Source organism: Nerophis lumbriciformis, linkage group LG09 (genome assembly GCF_033978685.3).
Source record: "Nerophis lumbriciformis linkage group LG09, RoL_Nlum_v2.1, whole genome shotgun sequence".
NCBI classification, from domain to species: Eukaryota; Metazoa; Chordata; class Actinopteri; order Syngnathiformes; family Syngnathidae; genus Nerophis; species Nerophis lumbriciformis.
This window is the reverse complement of record NC_084556.2, coordinates 23766980-23786744: the sequence shown is the minus strand read 5'-3', so window position 1 is coordinate 23786744 and position 19765 is coordinate 23766980. Positions and strand designations below refer to the sequence as shown.

General features: G+C 37.6%; 1 protein-coding gene across 8 annotated transcripts in view; it reads right to left on the bottom strand.

The window, feature by feature from the left end:
- The window catches only part of npas2 (neuronal PAS domain protein 2), a 98667-nt gene extending 78902 nt beyond the window's left edge, over positions 1-19765 (bottom strand). For all 8 annotated transcript variants that reach the window (XM_061962141.1, XM_061962145.1, XM_061962147.1 and 5 more), the window contains exon 1: positions 19551-19765. The gene's annotated coding sequence lies outside the window, so the exon portion shown is untranslated. The remainder of the gene's footprint in view (positions 1-19550) is intronic.

Here is a 19765-nt window from a genome sequence, read left to right as displayed (position 1 = left end):
TAAGGAACTTTATTTATCACAAACAATTCAGAGTAAATTCCATGCAGACTTAAAGCGAGAGAGGTGGGGCACCACTCCCCGGATTGATCAGCAGTCAATCACGCGGCCGACACACAAACACAGGCGTTTAGCTCACGGTCACGCCCAACAGTACTACTGAAAAACAGAACATGTACACAAAATATTTCGATTGAGGGTCAAACTGTCACCATCATAAAACGTGTAATAACTGAACGGGCAATGTACTAAGATTTTAACATTGATAAATATCCACTGTAAAACATGCCTTTAAAATAAAAGCATGCTGTCATATCTTTCCCCCACCACACACACTTGTTGAGTTGACTAAGTCATACAAGTCATACTGTATGTTATTATACTCTTTAGTATAGTTTTGGTACATATTTTTTGCTTTTATTGTGAAATTACATCCTCTGCAATTGACAGACATTCCTGACAGACACTTCACATTACTGCTTTACTTGTGAAACAGACATGCTACTGATATGGGAATAAACGCTGTGTTAGGAATAAAACATCCTCTCGCATTACATTACGTCGCTGAAAACACCTCACCCTATATTTTTTTCCTTATTTTACCCCATTTTCCAGGAAATTCAATGTACGCTTTCCTTGTTTTCACCTTTTTTTCCAGGAAATTTCTCTTATTTTCAAATGTAAATATTAATAGGTATGTACGGGAACATCAATACTGATACTGATACATTTTAGTATTTTTTTGGTTTTTCTTTTTAGAAAAATCACAAAAATGTAACAATAAATAAATCCAAAAATATAGGACAAAATAAACAACATAATGAAACTGTTGATAGAGCAAAAGGAAGGCAAAAGTGCAAAATAAATAAACAAAAGCAAAAACTACTTTTGGTTCTCATTCAAACTTTTGGCATTTTGGCCTCAAAATCCAAAGACTTCTTCCCTGAGTTTATAATTATAATAATATTAATAAAACAAGAAATAGGGACAAAAATTTAAACATCGGAAACATTTGAAAATAAGCCATAAACAGATGGAAAAAATTTAAACTTAAAGATGTCAATTTAAAACAATAGATAGCTCAAATTAAAATGAATAAGCAGTCCCGAACAAATAATTTTTGACAAACGAGATGAGGAGACAGTGAGATGGACAGACGACGAGGATCTGAAACAACCGGAGGGTGTGGCAACATGGAACAGGTTGAAAAGATATGATGTGGGGCGAGGTTATGGATAGTGTTGAAAGTGAGGAGAATTATTTGAAATGGAATCCAGTTTTTGACAATAAACACAAAGATCTTTTCACTCTGGAATTGATATTGATACTAATACTACTACCCTTGGTACCGATACTATCAATTAGGGCTGCACGATTTTGGGAAAAAAACCTAATTGTGATTTTTCAGCCAAAAATTGCAGTAGCAATTTGGTTTGTAATTTTTAGATTTTATTTATTTAGATGCACAGAACTGCTAGAATGTTACTTTTAGACTGTCAATCAACATTATTGTCTCAAGTTGCAAAACAATATGCAATGATCTACTTTAAAAGAATTGGGGTTTATGTATAAAACAGCCTCATTGTCGGCTACCCATTTTAAACTAAGTTGACAGGCATCGTACTACTTTCACTGAAGAAGTTCCTTCAGCCATTTTACACTGTCACCATTAAAACTTTTTTAAGATACTGTACAGTAAAACAACACAAATGGTGTTTGTCATTAGCATACTGACTGCATCGGCTGCAGCACTGTATCTTGTAACCACTTTTGATTAGTCGACAGGCCAAGGATGCAAGACTCGATAATTCTGATTCAATGTGAAGATGGAAGAGAAAAAACAAAAACCCTCTGCCTCTTGCAATTAATAATCACATAAATTAAAACCTTGATGTCGATTCGATGTCGATTATTTTGTGCAGCCCTACAATCAATATCTGGATAGGACATAATTTGATTCAAGAGGCTTTGTAAAACTGCTAAAATGTTAACAACAATACACTTCCCCTAAAAATGCATGTTTCCTTTTTACGCATACAGGAAAACACAAAATTATTTTTATGATACACTAAACACGGATAAGTTGATTGGCAACACTAAATTGGCCCTAGTGTGTGGATGTGAGTGTGAATGTTGTCTGTCTATCTGTGTTGGCCCTGCGATGAGGTGGCGACTTGTCCAGGGTGTACCCCGCCTTCCGCCCGATTGTAGCTGAGATAGGCTCCAGCGCCCCCCGCGACCCCAAAGGGAATAAGCGGTAGAAAATGGATGGATGGATGGGATAAACACGCCCCACACACAGCCAGCATGATATGATACAGTAAGTGTCCACCTTGTTTCAGTGCGAAAAGCAGATGCCTAAAGCAAAAATTAATCCACTAGAAAAAACATCTACGGTATGTGGAAATTTCCTCCAAATGATATGCTTACAATCCACAATGAATCATCACATTATTCCGGACTTGTTATAGTGTGCTGCTGGTCAGGCTAAATATGTGGGTCACCATTCTAGGGCGCGGGTGGAAAGGGCACCGCTGCTCCGTCTTTGCTCACATTTTTTGTTTCACTTACTGACTATTCAAAGATGTCGACGCTCTTCGAAAAAGACTGAGCTAATAAACAGAACAAGCGTTTTTTGTCTTTTTTAGATTAATTTACTGGATAGTGATTGTGAAACCACAACCAGCCGCTCTCTCACTCCGTGCAGTGAACTCAAACAGCCTTCAGTAAGCAGGCCATGGAAAATATGACTTTATGTCTTCATTCCTGTCTTGCGCTCCTGTATTGTCCTTGTTATGAAACACTGCCTTCCATTTTTCTGGAGAGCAAACTCTCCTTTTTCACTCCATTCCTCCCAAGTAAGGTAAGCTTCTTATTGTTAAAGTTGAGGTACTTGGACTTTGTACTGAACTGCATTTTTGCAAAACACAGGAAGCAAAAGTTACTTCTAAACCCCTCATGCCCCCCCAAAAAACATGCTCATGTAATTACCTCTCCATAACTGCAGACGTCATTTACTCTCCAGTGACACCCTGCTCTCGAAGACAAATGAGTATGCATATAATCATAATACACCTGACCAAGAAAGTAGGCTAATAACATCTACATTTTTAATGACCAAAAAGATGATCGTTAGCTCACTGGAAAGAAGGAAAATAATCATGCAGTCTAGTTTCCTCAGTCTGAGCATTGACAGATGTATTCAAGATTGATTAAAAGTGCAATGAAATATTGTTTGAATGCTGAAAGGCCAAAAAGTGTAAACAGAATGGCGTGCACATGTAACAAAGTGAGTAACGTGTTCATAATTTATGAGAGTCCTTGAGCAAGCTCTCAAATCAATTCCAGGTCTGGTATACAAGTCGTCCTCTGATAGAGGAGAATACACATTTCTAAAAAAAAGCCTGTCTTAGTTATTATTTTAAAGAATGAACACTGTACTGTATTCAGACCAAATAGGATGACGTTTGCCAACCGCCACTTGAAAAACGGAATTGTCACATAAATGTCCGTTATTGAGCCTGAAAAAGGATGCACTTTGTTCCGTGAGAGTCAAAACTAGTTTGTAAAATGTTAATGAATGAATGACAGGGTGTTTTATATTAGGTCCTTTTCAACCACAGGAACTTTTTCAGGAACTTTCCCATTTACCCGTAAATAAAGTTCCCTCTGTGTTTCCACCAAAAACTACTTGGGAAGATTTAGTTCTTCAAGAACTATTTTTAGATTCTGCCAGCGATGTGGGCTTTTTCGAAGGTTCCTGGAACCTTATCGGGGGCAGGCTTTGCTATCGACCGCTGATTGGTTGAACACACTTTCGGGTGTTCCTAAAACTTATTTTTCGAACACACGACCGCCATTACGACTTGTTTATTTCTTGTTTCTTGTGTAGTTCTATTACAACAAATTTGAGAACGAAAAGAAAAAAAATTAAGGGAACTTAAGACTTGCAGGACCTTTTAAGGGGCAACTCTGTGCTGAAGAACGCTAATCAGTGGAACTATCTTGCAGTGTTTTACTCAGCCATATAGTCTTTAAAACTATATGCAGGTTAATGCTGTTTATGATTTTCCACAAACTTAATTTCCATACGCGAAGCTACTAGAAGTGGACAGAATCTTGTAAACGTATTTACGGAGGAGTATGAAGTATTCAGCCAGACTCGAAGCGGCAACCTACGCTGCTTACTACTCTGAGACTTTGTTGGATAGATGTGAAATAAAGGAGGCAGTACACGAGTAGAATGAAGGTAAATCCCACCACATGATCACTATTTACTTTCTTACATGTTGTTAAAATAGTGACACGCCATTTGTGTGGTTAAAAATCTCAACCCAAGTGAACAGAATGCTAATGCTACAAGATAACACTGAATCTGATGTGTTTGTGTTGTCGCCATGGGATAAACACTGACATTTATTCTTAACGTATTGTTAATCACGGATGAAATGGACCATAAGGACTCGCCTGATCCTCATAAATTAATAATTTACTGAGGAGACGACTTTCTGACTGTTAGAAACTAAGGACAAAAGCCTGACTTTTTATGAACAATTTGGTACACTTTGTTTTTAAATCATATTGTTTTGTATATTATCCATCCGTCCAATCATCCATCCATTTTCTACTGCTTATTGCCTTGTATTTCATTCACTTACAGTAATATAAATGACCTAATATTGTCTGTGTATTTACATTGTATCAGTGTAGAAAAATAGTAAACCACTCCTCCATATGTCATCAGCCTAATTTGTATAAACTACCCTGAACTGTGAAATACTGTGGAAACACAAAACATACAGTTCTACAGGAACATTTAGTTCCAGCAACTAGAGGTCCCAGGAACTTAAAGTTCCTGAACTGCTCTGTCAGCAATTCAATAATAAAATGGTTATGATTTTTTTGTTTCAGACATGTTTAACAAGTTACATTAAGGAACATAACGTGGTTACATTTGCACAGTTCAACATATCAGAAATAAGGATGTGCCAATAGATAGGCCACTGATCATCCATCCATCCATTTTCTACCGCTTGTCCCTTTCCACTGATCAGTATTAACAAATATGTGTGACAAAACTGTGTGATCGCCATTGTCGAATAATGCCGTTTAATGCTAAACACAAATGCAGATCCCCACTGGCTGACACTCTATATTTGTTGTCCCGCGGCTGACAAGTGGCTTACAGCTAACTATGTGTCTCCATAGACCGTGTGGTGCCGCTGCACTAAGGTAATAATAATGACATCCATTATGGCAAATAAACTGCCTTTCTTAGTTTCTTCAGTATTATTATCAAGTATCATTATCACTGGAGAACAAAGCTAAACATGTTACACACTGAGAAATAAGAAATAAGTGTTTATTGAAGTTTAGGAAGTGTAGATGGAATCGCGTTGCAGCAGAAAGTAAACAGCAATTAACAGGAAATTAACAAATAGATTAATAATATCTAGAGAGTTGATCTGTTTCAGCATTGTCAGCACAGTCAGTACACAACACGTAAGAAGAGGGCGAAACGATCCATAAATTGGTGATGTCGATACCAGAGGTAGTATCTGTATGTAATCGATACAAGAGTAATTAGACAAATTATTTTAGTTGTTTTTGTTATGTTTACAAACTCAGGAAATAATTCCTTGGATTTAAACAAGTAGTAGATAGTAGTTTGTACTTTTGTTTAGTTATTTTTTTTATAGACTTGGTTTTTCTCAAACATTTGTATTTAATAAAATAAAACCCTGATCGGAACATTCCTCATCTGAAATATAAAATAAAAATGACTTCTACCTTTTGAGGCAGAGGCAGCAGGTTCAATCCCCGGTCAGGTTTATGTTACGGAAAAATCCAGTATTTCAATGTGATTGTCTGACTACAGACATTTATTCATTTTGCTCTGTTAATTTTGGTAATATTCACACAAAAACATTATGAACAATTAGTTTCCCAATTAATTAAATAAATAATGAATACAAATATAATGTTAAAAATATGAAAAATAAATTAATTATTCCAAAACATGCATCTAATTAAATAAAAGTAGTATAAAAATAGTTTTACACAAATTAAAAAAGCCACCGATGAAAAAAGCTATGTTTCACTTTTTTCAGGGGTTCGGCAACCCTAAATAGGATGGACTTTATGTGGGTTTAAACCTATACATTCTTACACCACCAGTATGTCTTGGCCATGTAGGATTAACACTTAGGGCTTCTGGAAGCATCAAGAAATATGAATTGAAAAAACAACAGAGACTATTCCATTGGCAATATGATAAAATGCTCAAACAGCACAACATGTTGGTGATTTACTTTGCAATTTGAATTTGATGTTGTTATTTGAATAAGCAGCTGTGTTGGAAACATTCATTGTGGCTATATTCCATAACATGCTTCCCAACCACCGGGATGTGAGCCAGTACAAAGCCATGGATCATTTGGTACCAGGCCGCACAGAAAGAATAAAAACTAATAATACACATAATTATATGATTTGGAAACTGCAGATGTGCAGACTATTTTTCTACTGAATTCCCACAAGAGGGCAGCGTGTTTAAACATTGTTGGGAAATTGACAGGCATATCCTTGGGGTCTCCCTCCACTTGTTTCATTCAGTCCTCTCAAAAAATACATTGTTACTTTAAAAAATGACCACAGACACCCATTCGTGCTACAGCAAGACCACATATGCTTCTTTGAAAAGGGGAAAATGGGATTTATAAGCCAAAATAAAAAGCAGCAACACATGAGTCGCATGATCCAAATCTGCTTTTGATCAGCTTTTGTCTATCAAGTTCTACTATACGAGACATATTTATTGAAACTAAAAATAGACCTTATGTATGACTGTATGGTGCACTATAAGTTTTGTTTGGGACAAACAAAACTGAATTCCCACAATGAATAAATCTGCTAACTAGGTAGTTTGTGATCTCCTGCAATGTGGTGATGGGCCATGTTGTAACGGCACATGCAGCAAACGATATGAGTCATAAATAGGTCACTCGCAGTCAGTTGGCCAATGCGTATTGTAAAAAAAACATTTATAATATTGGAGTGGAATATTTGAAGTACCAAAGTCACACCCAAGTCTCTGTGATGATCTTGTGTTATGGATTAAAGGTATAAGCAGTGTCAAGTGGTGTGAATCAGCTCAGCTTAATCTGATGAACAGAGATGAGAAAATAACTCTAGTGATAGAAGTGATGTCTTCTGACCCTTAAAGAAGATACAACGAAAGAACTAACTCCTCACACTTCATGTTCAGGTGCTTATCGTTAGTAAAGCGACTTAATCCATGCCGCAAATTTACAAAAAAAAGGGCGTATCGAAAAAAGATGAAATCTCTTTTTTTCATGCCTCGGTGAATCATAGCCTGCAGATTAGTGAGGACAATGAGTGTGTGCTTTGGAGCAAGAGATCAACGACAGTGGCAAGGGCGATGACGTCTGTAGAGGAAGTTATATAACCCGCGCTGAACATTTGGTCTGTCATAGTTACATGGTCAAAGAAGGTGACATGAATACCAGACATACTCTCCACAGTCATGTGCAACATAGTTCCACTGCCCAAATAACGTCAAGTAAGAAAAATGGGAGGCAACTGTGCAATTAAATGTAGAGCGAAATGTAAATACAGAAAGTATGATAATAGTGACACTGTGACAATGATTTTCACACTTGTGTGGTTCGTTTACATCTAACTCTGGTGTTGGTTCGTTTGATCAAATGTAAACATAATTACCTGAAAAGAGATCATTTGAGAGATGGTCCACTTACAAAGTGAACGTGAAAATATATCTGAAAAGCTTACATTAAATTTAAGCCGTCACATCAGAACCTCATTTCACTATGTTGCAATTGCCACTAATATCGCAAATTCAACCAATCACTGCAATTTAGTCCAAACCCCACCCCACTACTTTCACCGCACATCCTGGCTAATTGAACTCGTCCCGAGCTGGATTTGACAATGGATTGAGTTAAACATAGTTGGCCCATAATTTTGATTGTGATTCTGACAGCCCATTGGCCATTAGCTCATTGGCTACCACTGCTCAACTTAACTCTCAATCAGTGGGGACTTGTGTTTGCCAAGGCCCACTGTTACACCTACACTTTGTTTACGTTGAAAGAGATGTTGACGTGATTTCTTTCATTGTCTCTCCCTTATGTTGCAACATAAAAATCCCGGCTATAGATCCCACTTAAGGGTTCCACAATGTTAAAGGTAACCTACTTGAGAAGTATCCGATCGACACACACTTTTCAAATCATGATTTTACCTCCTCTCAAAAAAAGCCCACAAGATCAATGGCTGTCATTTTTTTTTTATGTTAGCATAAAAATGCATGATTTACTGGATTTGTTAAAATCCTGTGCTATTAGGGTTAAAGTTACAAAAGACACCTAAAGCACAACAAAACTAAATCTGATGCAATGTTTTTGGAAAAAGAATAAACTGAACATGTAATGATCTTTTTTTTTGCGATTTAACATGCAATGCTTTTTTTCAAGTTGCTCTTTTCATGTATTATTTAACTAACACAAGCAATACATTTATATCAATTCAAATGAAATATATCAGTTCTATCATACATAACTTGTTCTTTCTTATAAAGTATACAATTATTAACTTAGTAAATACTGGGATGAGCTGGCGACTTGTCCAGGGTGTAGCCCGCCTTCCGCCCGAATGCAGCTGGGATAGGCGACAAGCAATAGAAAATGGATGGATGGATGGAACTAGAACAATATTTTTACTTGCAGTCACATCAGCAAAAGGCTGTAATTGTCAAGGCCAGAAGTGTGTTGTTTGTCTTTAAACGCTTTCTTGACAGCTCTAATGTGTGAGACGAAGCTTGATGCTACTTAAGAAATCATGGCGGCCTTCCTTCCTTCATGTTAAGCTTTCACATTGTCAGCGATCATCTTTATAAGACCCTCGCTTACATTAACACACCTGCTGGTGGTGGTGCCAAGCTAGCTGGCGATCAATGCTTTATGCAAGCTAGCTACATTTGAGCCACTTATTGTATGTCGGTACTTGTCAGCAGAACAGAGAGAGCCATGGTTGTCTTAATGCCTGACACAATATGCAATACTTCTTTTCACAGTTTGATTGACAAACTCAGGTCTTTAACCACATAAAGCAAGACCTTTGACTTATTTTCCTGCATTCACCGCTCGCTCGTCATGTGATCGGTCAAAACTCAGCCTTTGCGTTTTATTACATAGCAATTAACTTCCAAATGCAATTAACCGTTCAGCCCGACTCAAAACATTGCAACTTTGGAGCAACTCTGTGAAAAAGCTGCTACAAAATCACCAAAAACAAAGCCTGCAAAATCCCTGAGCGAGTAGTAAATAAATATAGCAGAGTATAAAAATAACAATATCAGTGTAAATGAGTCTGAATAGCAGCCACAGTTACAATATGTCTTTAATAAAAGCAATGTAAATACATTGGCTTTGACGTAACAGATATAAATATTCGTACAAAATTGCATGACTTTTTCGGTCAGTTTCTATCAGCCAATTTCCCAATTACATTAAGAATGTGTAGAACGCAACAAGGAGTCTGTTTGTATAAAGTAGTTGTATATAGCCTTAAATGGTAAATGGGTTATACTTGTATGGCGCTTTTCTACCTTCAAGGTACTCAAAGTGCTTTGACAATATTTCCACATTCACACACACATTCACACACTGATGGCGGGAGCTGCCATGCAAGGCCCTAACCACGACCCATCAGGAGCAAGGGTGAAGTGTCTTGCTCAAGGACACAACGGACGTGACGAGGTTGGTAGAAGATGGGGACTGAACCGGAACCCTCAGGTTGCCGGCACGGCCACTCTCCCAACCGCGTCACGCCGTCCCCTTGGAATGGTGATGATGCTACTCTATATCCGGTTTCACTCTGGTGTCAAAGTACAAGAGATCATTAGTAGGCATTTATTGCTTGTGAGTAGCAATCATTTGCCACATTTCAGCTGCAATGTTAGTAATAATAGCATGAAATTGAAAATGATCATACGAGGTCAGTGGTATTTTTAAATGAAAATAATATTTATTGGGTAGGGGTCATACCACGTGAAGTGTCAGTACTGTACCCAATGCAGAATAAACTCTTATCAAATTTATTTCTTTAAGTTAATCTTGACCTCCAAACGACTTAATGCACCTCAATGCTATTTTAATCTAAGTGCTGACCCACTTATTATGTGTATGTGAAATATGCCTTACACACCCCAGATATTTCTGAGTGAGTTAAAACTTGTAATTTTGCAGGGATGATTAATCTTCAGGACTTGCCAAACAGGCTTAAAAAATCTGGGTTTTCAGACTTCTTGAACCGTGCACCACAAAAAGATACAATGCATGACTTTTCCTATCTTAAATCTATGGGCTCTGTTTACACTGGACACCAAATCTGATTTTCTTGCTCTCAAGTGACACAAACCGGATATTTTTTTGCCAAAGTGCTTGAAATCTAATATTTTTGCATCACATCAGGACGTCATCTTTGGTCGAGCTACGTCATTCGTGGGCGCAGAACGATCACTTTTCTTTTTGCAGTTCTCTTTCTTCTCCTGCAGTTGTTTTCCATCATCTGCCCACTTCCTCTACACAACAGCCATGGAACAAATGCACTAACAAGCTGATCTGTGGCGTCCATGTAGTATTAGCGACTTCTTTGTTAATTTATGGAATCTGGTCAACTTCCTTTGCTTCACTTTATCGAACTGCGCATCCAATCAACGTCGAGTCCACCTTGGGGCCGGTGCCTATTTATACTGGAGTCTGATAAAGATCAAATTTTTTGTAAACTAAACAGCCAGCTGAAAAAATCAGATTTGGTCAACTTTGGCCTGTACCGTGTTTTAACTATAGTTGGTTTTCAACTACTGTTGTACTTTGGACCACATAAACTGTACGGATAACATTTGCAAGGACATCAGTGTATTACAGGAAAATCCTTTCTTTCTTTGAAATGTGTTTATTGGGTCATTATCGTGCTGCTTAGCAACACAGGTGTGGTTTGTAGTAATAATGACAATGTTTTGAAATTCAAGTGTAACAACATCTGATAACTTTAGTGACAGATCGTTACTTGGCAGAACCTCTGATCCTGACTAAACATCAGTGGGTCTTCTCAAGGCTGTGTCAATTCTACTGACCACAGGGTACAATAACGCTCTCTCAAAAGGGCCTCTAATCACCGGCCCCACTCGCCTATTGACAAACTTCTCATGGCTCCATTCATTTCAAGGCAGTGGGTGAGATCAGCCAGTGCACATTAGCGTCAGCGTATGAGATAGCAACATCTTTCATGTCATGCCAGTTGCAGAAGGCCTTTGCGATTACATGCATTATTTACCTTTAACTGAGATTGCTGAAATTAAAGCACTTAATACAAGTTTTTCATTTTTAAGGTTCCCTGCGTTTAGCAATGGTCAGCAGGAATAAAGCAAGAAATACCATGAAGACTAAAATAAAGTCAAGTGAAGTGGAACACGCTAAAGTCAGTCCTGTTAATGTCGACCATTCATGAAGTCCCGATCATCCGTGTTCTTTTTATCATTAAAAAGTATATTAACTTAACCGTTCTCGCCAGTGTAAAATGTGAAACCCAAAAGGGGACTTTTACATGAAAAAAAAGGTTTTCTTATCCATCAATTTATTTGTGGTGGCCCGCCATGGCTAAATTTGAACCGCCACAGGATTACGCGCTTTCTTTTTTCTTATAATAGGGCCTCAAATAAGGCTGTCTAAGTGGCTTGTAGTTACAACTCCAGACAGAAGATGGCATCGTTACTCAACATAATCAGAGGCATATCGGTTTGGCTAGCAACTAGCTTGACAAACAGACAAAGGTCACCAAACAGAACCGCAGTCTTACTCGTGTACAAAATAAAAATAAACAGCTAGGTCTGCAGCTAAAGATGTAACGTTTACTGGTAAACTGCAGAAAAATTCCTGAGTGTTAGTATTATCGTTTCAAATTGTAATTATCGTAAAACCATGATTGATACCCACACATTAAAAAACTAAGTGATTTTGTTGATTAACTGGGGAAGCAGCTAGCACGCTAATTGCACTAGTGCAAGGGCCGTGCAGAAACTATCCGAAGTATTTTATTAATACCCGAGGGGAAATTGAGAAAAATGCCCATATATTTAAATTACCAGGCACTGCTTGCGGTCCCGATACTATATACTGTACATTAACAAAGACACTCATGCACAGTATCAGTACTGAAACAAGAGAGTAGAGTGTCCTAACAAACTATTGCACTAGTGGGTTTTGGAAACAAAGTGTTGTACAACCGAGCTAAGTAAATGATTAAAACATTAAAACAACCAATAAAAACCCAGTTAAAAACACAAATAAAAACAATAGTCCAATAATGGGAACAATAAAACAAAATAACAGAATAAATAATGTATCTGCTCCTGGGTCAACATGTAAGAAAGATATACTTTATCACTGTGGTTTATGTGAAAGTGCACTACATCATACTTTATAATATATTGGTTATCGTATTTAGCTCCACGAGGGAGTACAGTTGAACACCGTTGCAAAGTACAAAAACAGTCATAAACATTGTTAAATCAATGTCAATCAAGCACTATATGATTTCTGTAAAGGCTTAATGTTTGATACTGATCTTAAATGGGAACTGCACTTTTGGGGGAGTTTTGCCTATCATTTACAATCATTATGAGAGAGAGACAAGAAGAAAAAAGTTGTTGTTTTTTCGCCTTCTAACATTGAAATCGGCGCGTTCTTGGTGTCTAGAAATTCAACTAATGAGAACAATATATTCTACCTCTAAATCACTTTAAAAATGCATTAAAAAACCGTCAACAATACTTGATTTACATTCCGTAAACTGTATAATAACCAAGCTATAGTGACATTGTTATTGTAAGAGCGAACACTGAAGAAAGATTTTTCAAGCGCACGGACACATAAGCGTGCTACGGTATTAGCCCTAAAAGTTAACTATGGAAAGAGATAAGCTCGCTTGTACGTCAGTAAAAAGCGCGTTTGAGTTTGTAATGTACAACACTGCGATAGAACACCAATTTGTACTGTCTGAAAAACATGAACAATAATATTATGTTTTGTTTGTAGCCCACATTTCATGATTTCTTTGTACACAGCTAGATCGACAGCATATGCACTTTAGTGTACGGTGATGTGCTGCATGTATCATGATCAATAGTATAGTGACTCACTCGATGGACAGTTGTCCGTTTGGTCCAGCTGGCCGGGGATGTTTCCATTTGATTTGGGTAAGCAATCCATTAATTCGGCATAGCTTGGCTCAAAGTTCCAGATTTGCAAAGTGACCACGTCGCATGCTCTCGGCTTCCGTCTGCTCCAACGTTTCAGCTTCTTCTTTGTGCTTGCTTCTATAAGCAGCTGTTCATCCTCCGCTGATTTAGTTTCAAAAAGATAAGGTTGTGAATCCTCATTTGTCCAAACATAGTCCTCTTTGATTTCTGTTACCAAGTCTGCCATGATTAGAAAACACACTTGCATTTTGATTCCGGGAGTAGGAAAATAATTTGTTCCAGAAAATCGGAAGTGTGCTGCTATGGAAACGGAAACAAATGCGCAGAAGAATTACTTACGGCTTTGCATAAAATAACCAAAATACAGTAAACATTGTACATATTACATTGTGTTATGATTGCATCTGTTACTACATTAGGTATGGCTTTGCAGCGTGTATATAAAACGATGGAGGGTTTTGACGTCGTTTTAGAGGGCTTTGAAGGTTACAACAGTGACTCCCATTAGCCGCATCTTTCAAGCGTTTCTATCATCTTTAAAATACTAAAAAAAAAAAGACGTGTGTGTTCTTGTTTGTCAGAATGATGGTGAAGGATACGAAAGGCAAAATTCCTCAAAAAGTGCAGTTGCCCTTTAAAGTCAGTATTAGGTATGGATGATTCAGTTCATATTTCAATGCTATCAATACCAAGAGTATTATCAGTATATGATCAATAGTAGCATGATCAAATACCGTTTATTTTCACAAATGTATGTGTGTATTGTTGTTGTTGTTGTTAGTATTACTGCTGTTAATATTGTAACATTGTTGATATATTGTTTACAATGGTGGCCGAGAAGGGTCACAATAAATGCAAACGCCACAACTATGAATGTTCTGATTAAAGTTTTATGCTGCTGATTTTGATACCGATCATATACATGTGAGATTGATACCAATACCAGTACCGATCACAGGTATTAACTGTACATTTTTCAATGTATTTATTGTGAGTGCTGACAGTTTAGCAATATCAACACAATATTAAAACTAGCTCCTTCTTTTCCTTTATTTCATACAATGGTTTGTGCAAAACAAAGTCAATAGTACACAATAACTACATGAAAGCAAAAACTACTATTGTCTTACATTGTAATTGTATTGAATGCATGTTTGAAATAAACTGAACTGAACTGAACTAAAGAACTGAACTATCTATTACTCATTTCAATCATGGTGTGATGTTTAAAGCTAGCTTAGCAGTTATCTTAGGTATTAGCATGCCTGCTCCTGGCTTGCTCACTGTGTGCAACATGTTAAGCCCTGTCGTCCAGTGATAATAATACTTGATAACGATACTTAAGATACTAAGAAATAGAGTTTGTCGTAATGGAGGTGATTATTCTTATTGTAGAGGAGAGGCTCCACACTGTGTTTGGAAATACATAATTAGCTGCTCGAAACTGGAAATAAATACAACATTAGCCAGAAGGGATCAGCGTTTATTTTGGGCATTACATACTTTTTCACGAAAATCGGCCAATATTGATTGGTGCCCAATCAATGTGCATATCCCATAAAGTCACAATAACACAACATTAAGTGACAACAAAAGTGACAGTGGACCAGGTTTTTTGCCGACAGACCCAAGTTGCTGGGGTGACATTTTTATATTTAACTGATTTTAATGAACGAAGTTGGAAAAGTAAGTGACAGCAAGCATTTATAATCGATGTCACTTTCTGGTCAGCTGTCACTTCCATCGTCTCTTAATGTTATCTCATGCCATGTTTTGTTGTGGCTTCATGTTGTTATGTTGTGGCTTTATGTTGTTGTGACCTTTCTCTGCAACCGTAGTTTGCAACCTCTGGGAAACATGTTGATTAAAAAAAATTTAATTTTATATATTTTTCACATGTTTAATTCTAATTATAAACATGATTAATAAATTAAAGGCAAAATCCCTAAATCATTCGATGAAGTCAGGTGATAAGTATTGGGATCAGACAGTTTTGATATTGATAGTAACATTTGCAGTATCTTAGTCAGTAGTGATGTTTAAGGCCTGGAAGTTTGCGTCTTGTGCAATTTAGTCAAGCAGATTTCAGTCTTATTCCATGTGTGTTTGCAATGATTCAAGCTTAAACATTCAACATTCATCCTTATGTGGAGCAAGACGGCTCACGGCTCTGTTCCCTTAAAGAGACAGAGGGCACAAACAAGCCCTTTTGCTGCTGCGCAGACTTCTGCCATTTGTGCATGCCCAGTCACACTAAGCAGCTCTAGCAATAGTCAGACGAGCGTTCAGTTTAAGCTTGCAGGACATGGCCCAGTAACCTACTTTCCTCCCGCAACATGCTCTGTAACATCAGAGAGGAGGCTCTGTGCCATCAGTTAACTAACCTTAGGCACAGCATAGTTTCTGCAGGAAGAGGAAACACAATTACATGGAAAGGAGGTACCGTATTTTTCGGACTATAAGTCGCACCCCCGGCGATTTATACTCCGGAGCGATTTATACTCAAAAAATACGGTAGACAAAAGTCAGATTATTTAAAAAAAAAAAAAAAACATGCTTGGTTCTTGCTTGAATTGCACATGATTATGTATCATGGGACTATACCCCTGTGCCACCTCTTGTCCTCATTTATGCAATAACCATGTCAGACATTAAGTCATATGGTTAAAACAGCCTTTCCAGTTTTGGAACGTTTTGCTTTATATACTTTAGAGTCATCTGGTCTGACTTGTTGCTCTGAATTGCAGATAAGCACCGGTAGAGATAGCGGTCGGGTCATGAGGCTGCTGGCCCAAATGTTTTAGCAGCATGATGTAAAAGGAGCATATGGTGCAGTGAATAGCCCACTTGAGTCAGCCATGGAGCGACCCATCTCAACCCGCTCAGCTGTCAGCACACATCCTCTTCATTACTATTCACTGCTGCTGCTGCTACTGCCGGGGCCAACCTCAGCAAGCTGGCAAAAATGGCTCCAGATATAGATTCCTGGGAGCCAAACCCAAAACAAATGCTGGTTCTCAGGAAGATATAGGCTTGTTAATATAAAACCCCAAGTCATATTCTGTATGTATACTTGTCTTTAACCTATATTGTTATTAATTGTTTATTGCTGTAATAAAAAGTAGAAAATAAATAATTAGTAGGAATCATTCATTAGAAATCGAGTATTTTCATAGCTAGAAGATTAAAAAAAGCCTGTTTAACACCACCTTAATATGTTTTTCAACATAATGAGAGCCCTATGGACATGAAATTGCACTCTTTATTCACCTTTACACTCTTTTATTCCAATATAATAATGCCTCCTGATGCTGAGCCAATCAGTGGTTTGGTCTCCTCTAGGGGCCAATATACTGTAGTATGTAGTTTGTTTACCCATTGTTTGGCTGGAAAATGCTTCATTTGTGGCGAAACATTTTAAAAATGATAGACCATGCAAAAAAATGGTAAAAGAAATGGACTCTTGTTAGCGAAGACTGCAATGAGCGGTGAGAGGGAGCGGAGAGGAGAGCCACACGAAATGCACCTTTTGTAAGGGGTATTTCTTAAATTCAATAGTGTTTCTCACCTTCTTTGTCAAACTGCCGGTGTTCTGTCAAAATGAGCCGTTTCGTTGAAAAAAGCTACCAGTTGCTAGTCCTGTTTAAACAACGGTGATGAAAATGACAATGTAGGCGACCATTGTTTGCATCAATGTGAACTTCTTCACACTGTAATTGTAACTGTAATCGATGATTCTCTAACTTTTTATACCAAGTACCACCATAATGACCAACATTAAAATACAGTAGCATAGTATGCCTAAATATTCTTTAAAAACAAAGGCAGAGGTTTTATTTAACAACTATATTTCATATTTTTGGCCACTTTAGCAGTGGTTCTCAAATGGGGGTACGCGTACCCCTGGGGGTACTTGAAGGTATGCCAAGGGGTACGTGAGATTTTTTTTAAATGTCTGTCAAAAAGAACTGTGAAAAGAAATGCAACAATGCAATATTCAGTGTTGACAGCTAGATTTTTGGGGGACATGTTCCATAAATATTAATGTTAAAGATTTATTTTTTTGTGAAGAAATGTTTAGAATTAAGTTCATGAATCCAGATGGATCTCTATTACAATCCCCAAAGAGGGCACTTTAAATTGATGATTACTTCTATGTGTAGAAATCTTTATTTATAATTGAATCATTTGTTTATTTTTCAACAAGTTTTTAGTTATTTTTATATCTTTTTTCCAAATAGTTCAAGAAAGACCACAACAAATGAGCAATATTTTGCACTGTTATGCAATTTAATAAATCAGAAACCGATGACATAGTGCTGTATTTTACTTCTTTATCTCTTTTTTTCAACCAAAAATGCTTTGCTCTGATTAGGGGGTACTTGAATAAAAAAAATGTTCACAGGGGGTACATCACTGAAAAAAGGTTGAGAACCACTGCACTATAGCATCCCACACAGCTTGAACAGTAACTCTGTGTTTGACTATAGGAAAATTAAACACTATATTTAAATAATGAATCAAATAAAATGTATTATATTTAAGTGATTCTTTGGAGTCCCACTATATGGAGCCTGCGTACCTCAGGTCTACATGTTTTGCTTATTGTTCATTAATATACAATGTGAACTTCCTGACGCTGTCAGTGTCTTACTTGTCAGAAAACACAATTAAATAAATGTTATTTAAAATAATGACTTACCGCATCTTTCGGACTATAAGTCGCAGTTTTTTTCATAGTTTGGCCGGGGGTGCGACATATACGGTACTCAGGAGCGACGTATGTGTGAAATTATTAACACACTACCGTAAAATATCAAATAATATTATTTAGCCCATTCACGTAAGAGACTAGACGTATACGATTTCGTGGGATTTAGCAATTAGGAGTGACAGATTGTTTGGTAAACGTATAGCATGTTCTATATGTTATAGTTTTTTGAATGACTCTTACCATAATATGTTACGTTAACATACCAGGCACGTTCTCATATAACGTACACTTATTCAGCCTGTTGTTCACTATTCTTTATTTATTTTAAATTACCTTTCAAATGTCTATTCTTGGTGTTGGGTTTTATCAAATACATTTTCCCAAAAAATACGACTTATACTCCAGTGCGACTTATATATGTTTTTTCCCTTCTTTATTGTGCATTTTGAGCCGGTGTGACTTATACTCCGAAAAATACGGTACTTGTAGCGCAAGTGACAAAGTTTACACAGGGCCAGTCCACACAAATTATTTGACTTAGCTTGTAATTTGTTTCGAGGAAAACTTTAGCATTGATGCGCTTGTAGCTCTTCTTGACAACGCAGCTCAATTTGACAGAGCACCGACACCTGCAACTTTCTTTAACCCTATGGTGACTTTTTATGCAACCTACTCAACCAAAAAGCAAATAAACTGAGTCACCAACAAAGCGACTCACATTCATTCACACACTAGGGCCAATTTAGTGTTGCCAATCAACCTATCCCCAGGTGCATGTTTTTGAAGTACCCGGGGGGAACATGCAAACTCCACACAGAAAGATCCCGAGCCCAAGATTGAACTCAGAACCTTCATATTGTGAGGCACCTGCAGTAACCCCTGTTGCACCGTGCTGAATGTGAGTGTGAATGTTGTCTGTCTATCTGTGTTGGCCCTGCGATGAGGTGGCGACTTGTCCCAGCTGCCTTCCACCCGAATGCAGCTGGGATAGGCTCCAGCACACCCCGCGACCCAGAAAGGGACAAGCAGTAGGAAATAGATGGATGGAAAAAATGTATGGACCAACGGAGCGATGTAACGATTACCGGTTAAATGGAAAAACTGCAGTTAGTATTATCGTTTCATTGTAAAACTGTGATTGATTACCGCATACTAAAAAACTTTGTGATTCTGCCCATTTCCCAGAAAAGCAGTTAGCACGCTGATTGCTAGCTGACTTAATAAGAAACAATAACGTTTTAGAACTAAAACTTGGTTAATAGACTTCAGTGTGTTTACAAATACTTTTTGAGCATATTAAACAATAATAATGAGACATATTTAGGTGAAAATGTTCGCCTAAAACCGAGGTACCACTGTAGTGTCATCCATGGAAGTTATCCAGGATTTCCCCAACCAAGTATTGAAGGATTTCACAAAATGTCACATAATATTCACTTTGCGGAGGTGACGTGCGGGAAAAGTGAGCCAACGTTCCAGGAAAGCACAACGAGACGACTTTTCCAAGTATGAAAAGTGCGGTGAAGGCGATCTTACCTGGCGTGTGTGAAATGCAGGTCAAACACACGTAAGCTGTAGGCGACGACACAAAACAGATGTCCTACATTCCAAAAAAAAGTTGTCCAAAGATGAAACCATCACGTCTATTGTTCAATCAAGACGACATCCAACCCAAAGTGAACATGGATATGAGACAGGAAAGCTCCTAGAGTGCGCGGTGCGGCTGAACTCTCGCATGGAGACTGCATGAA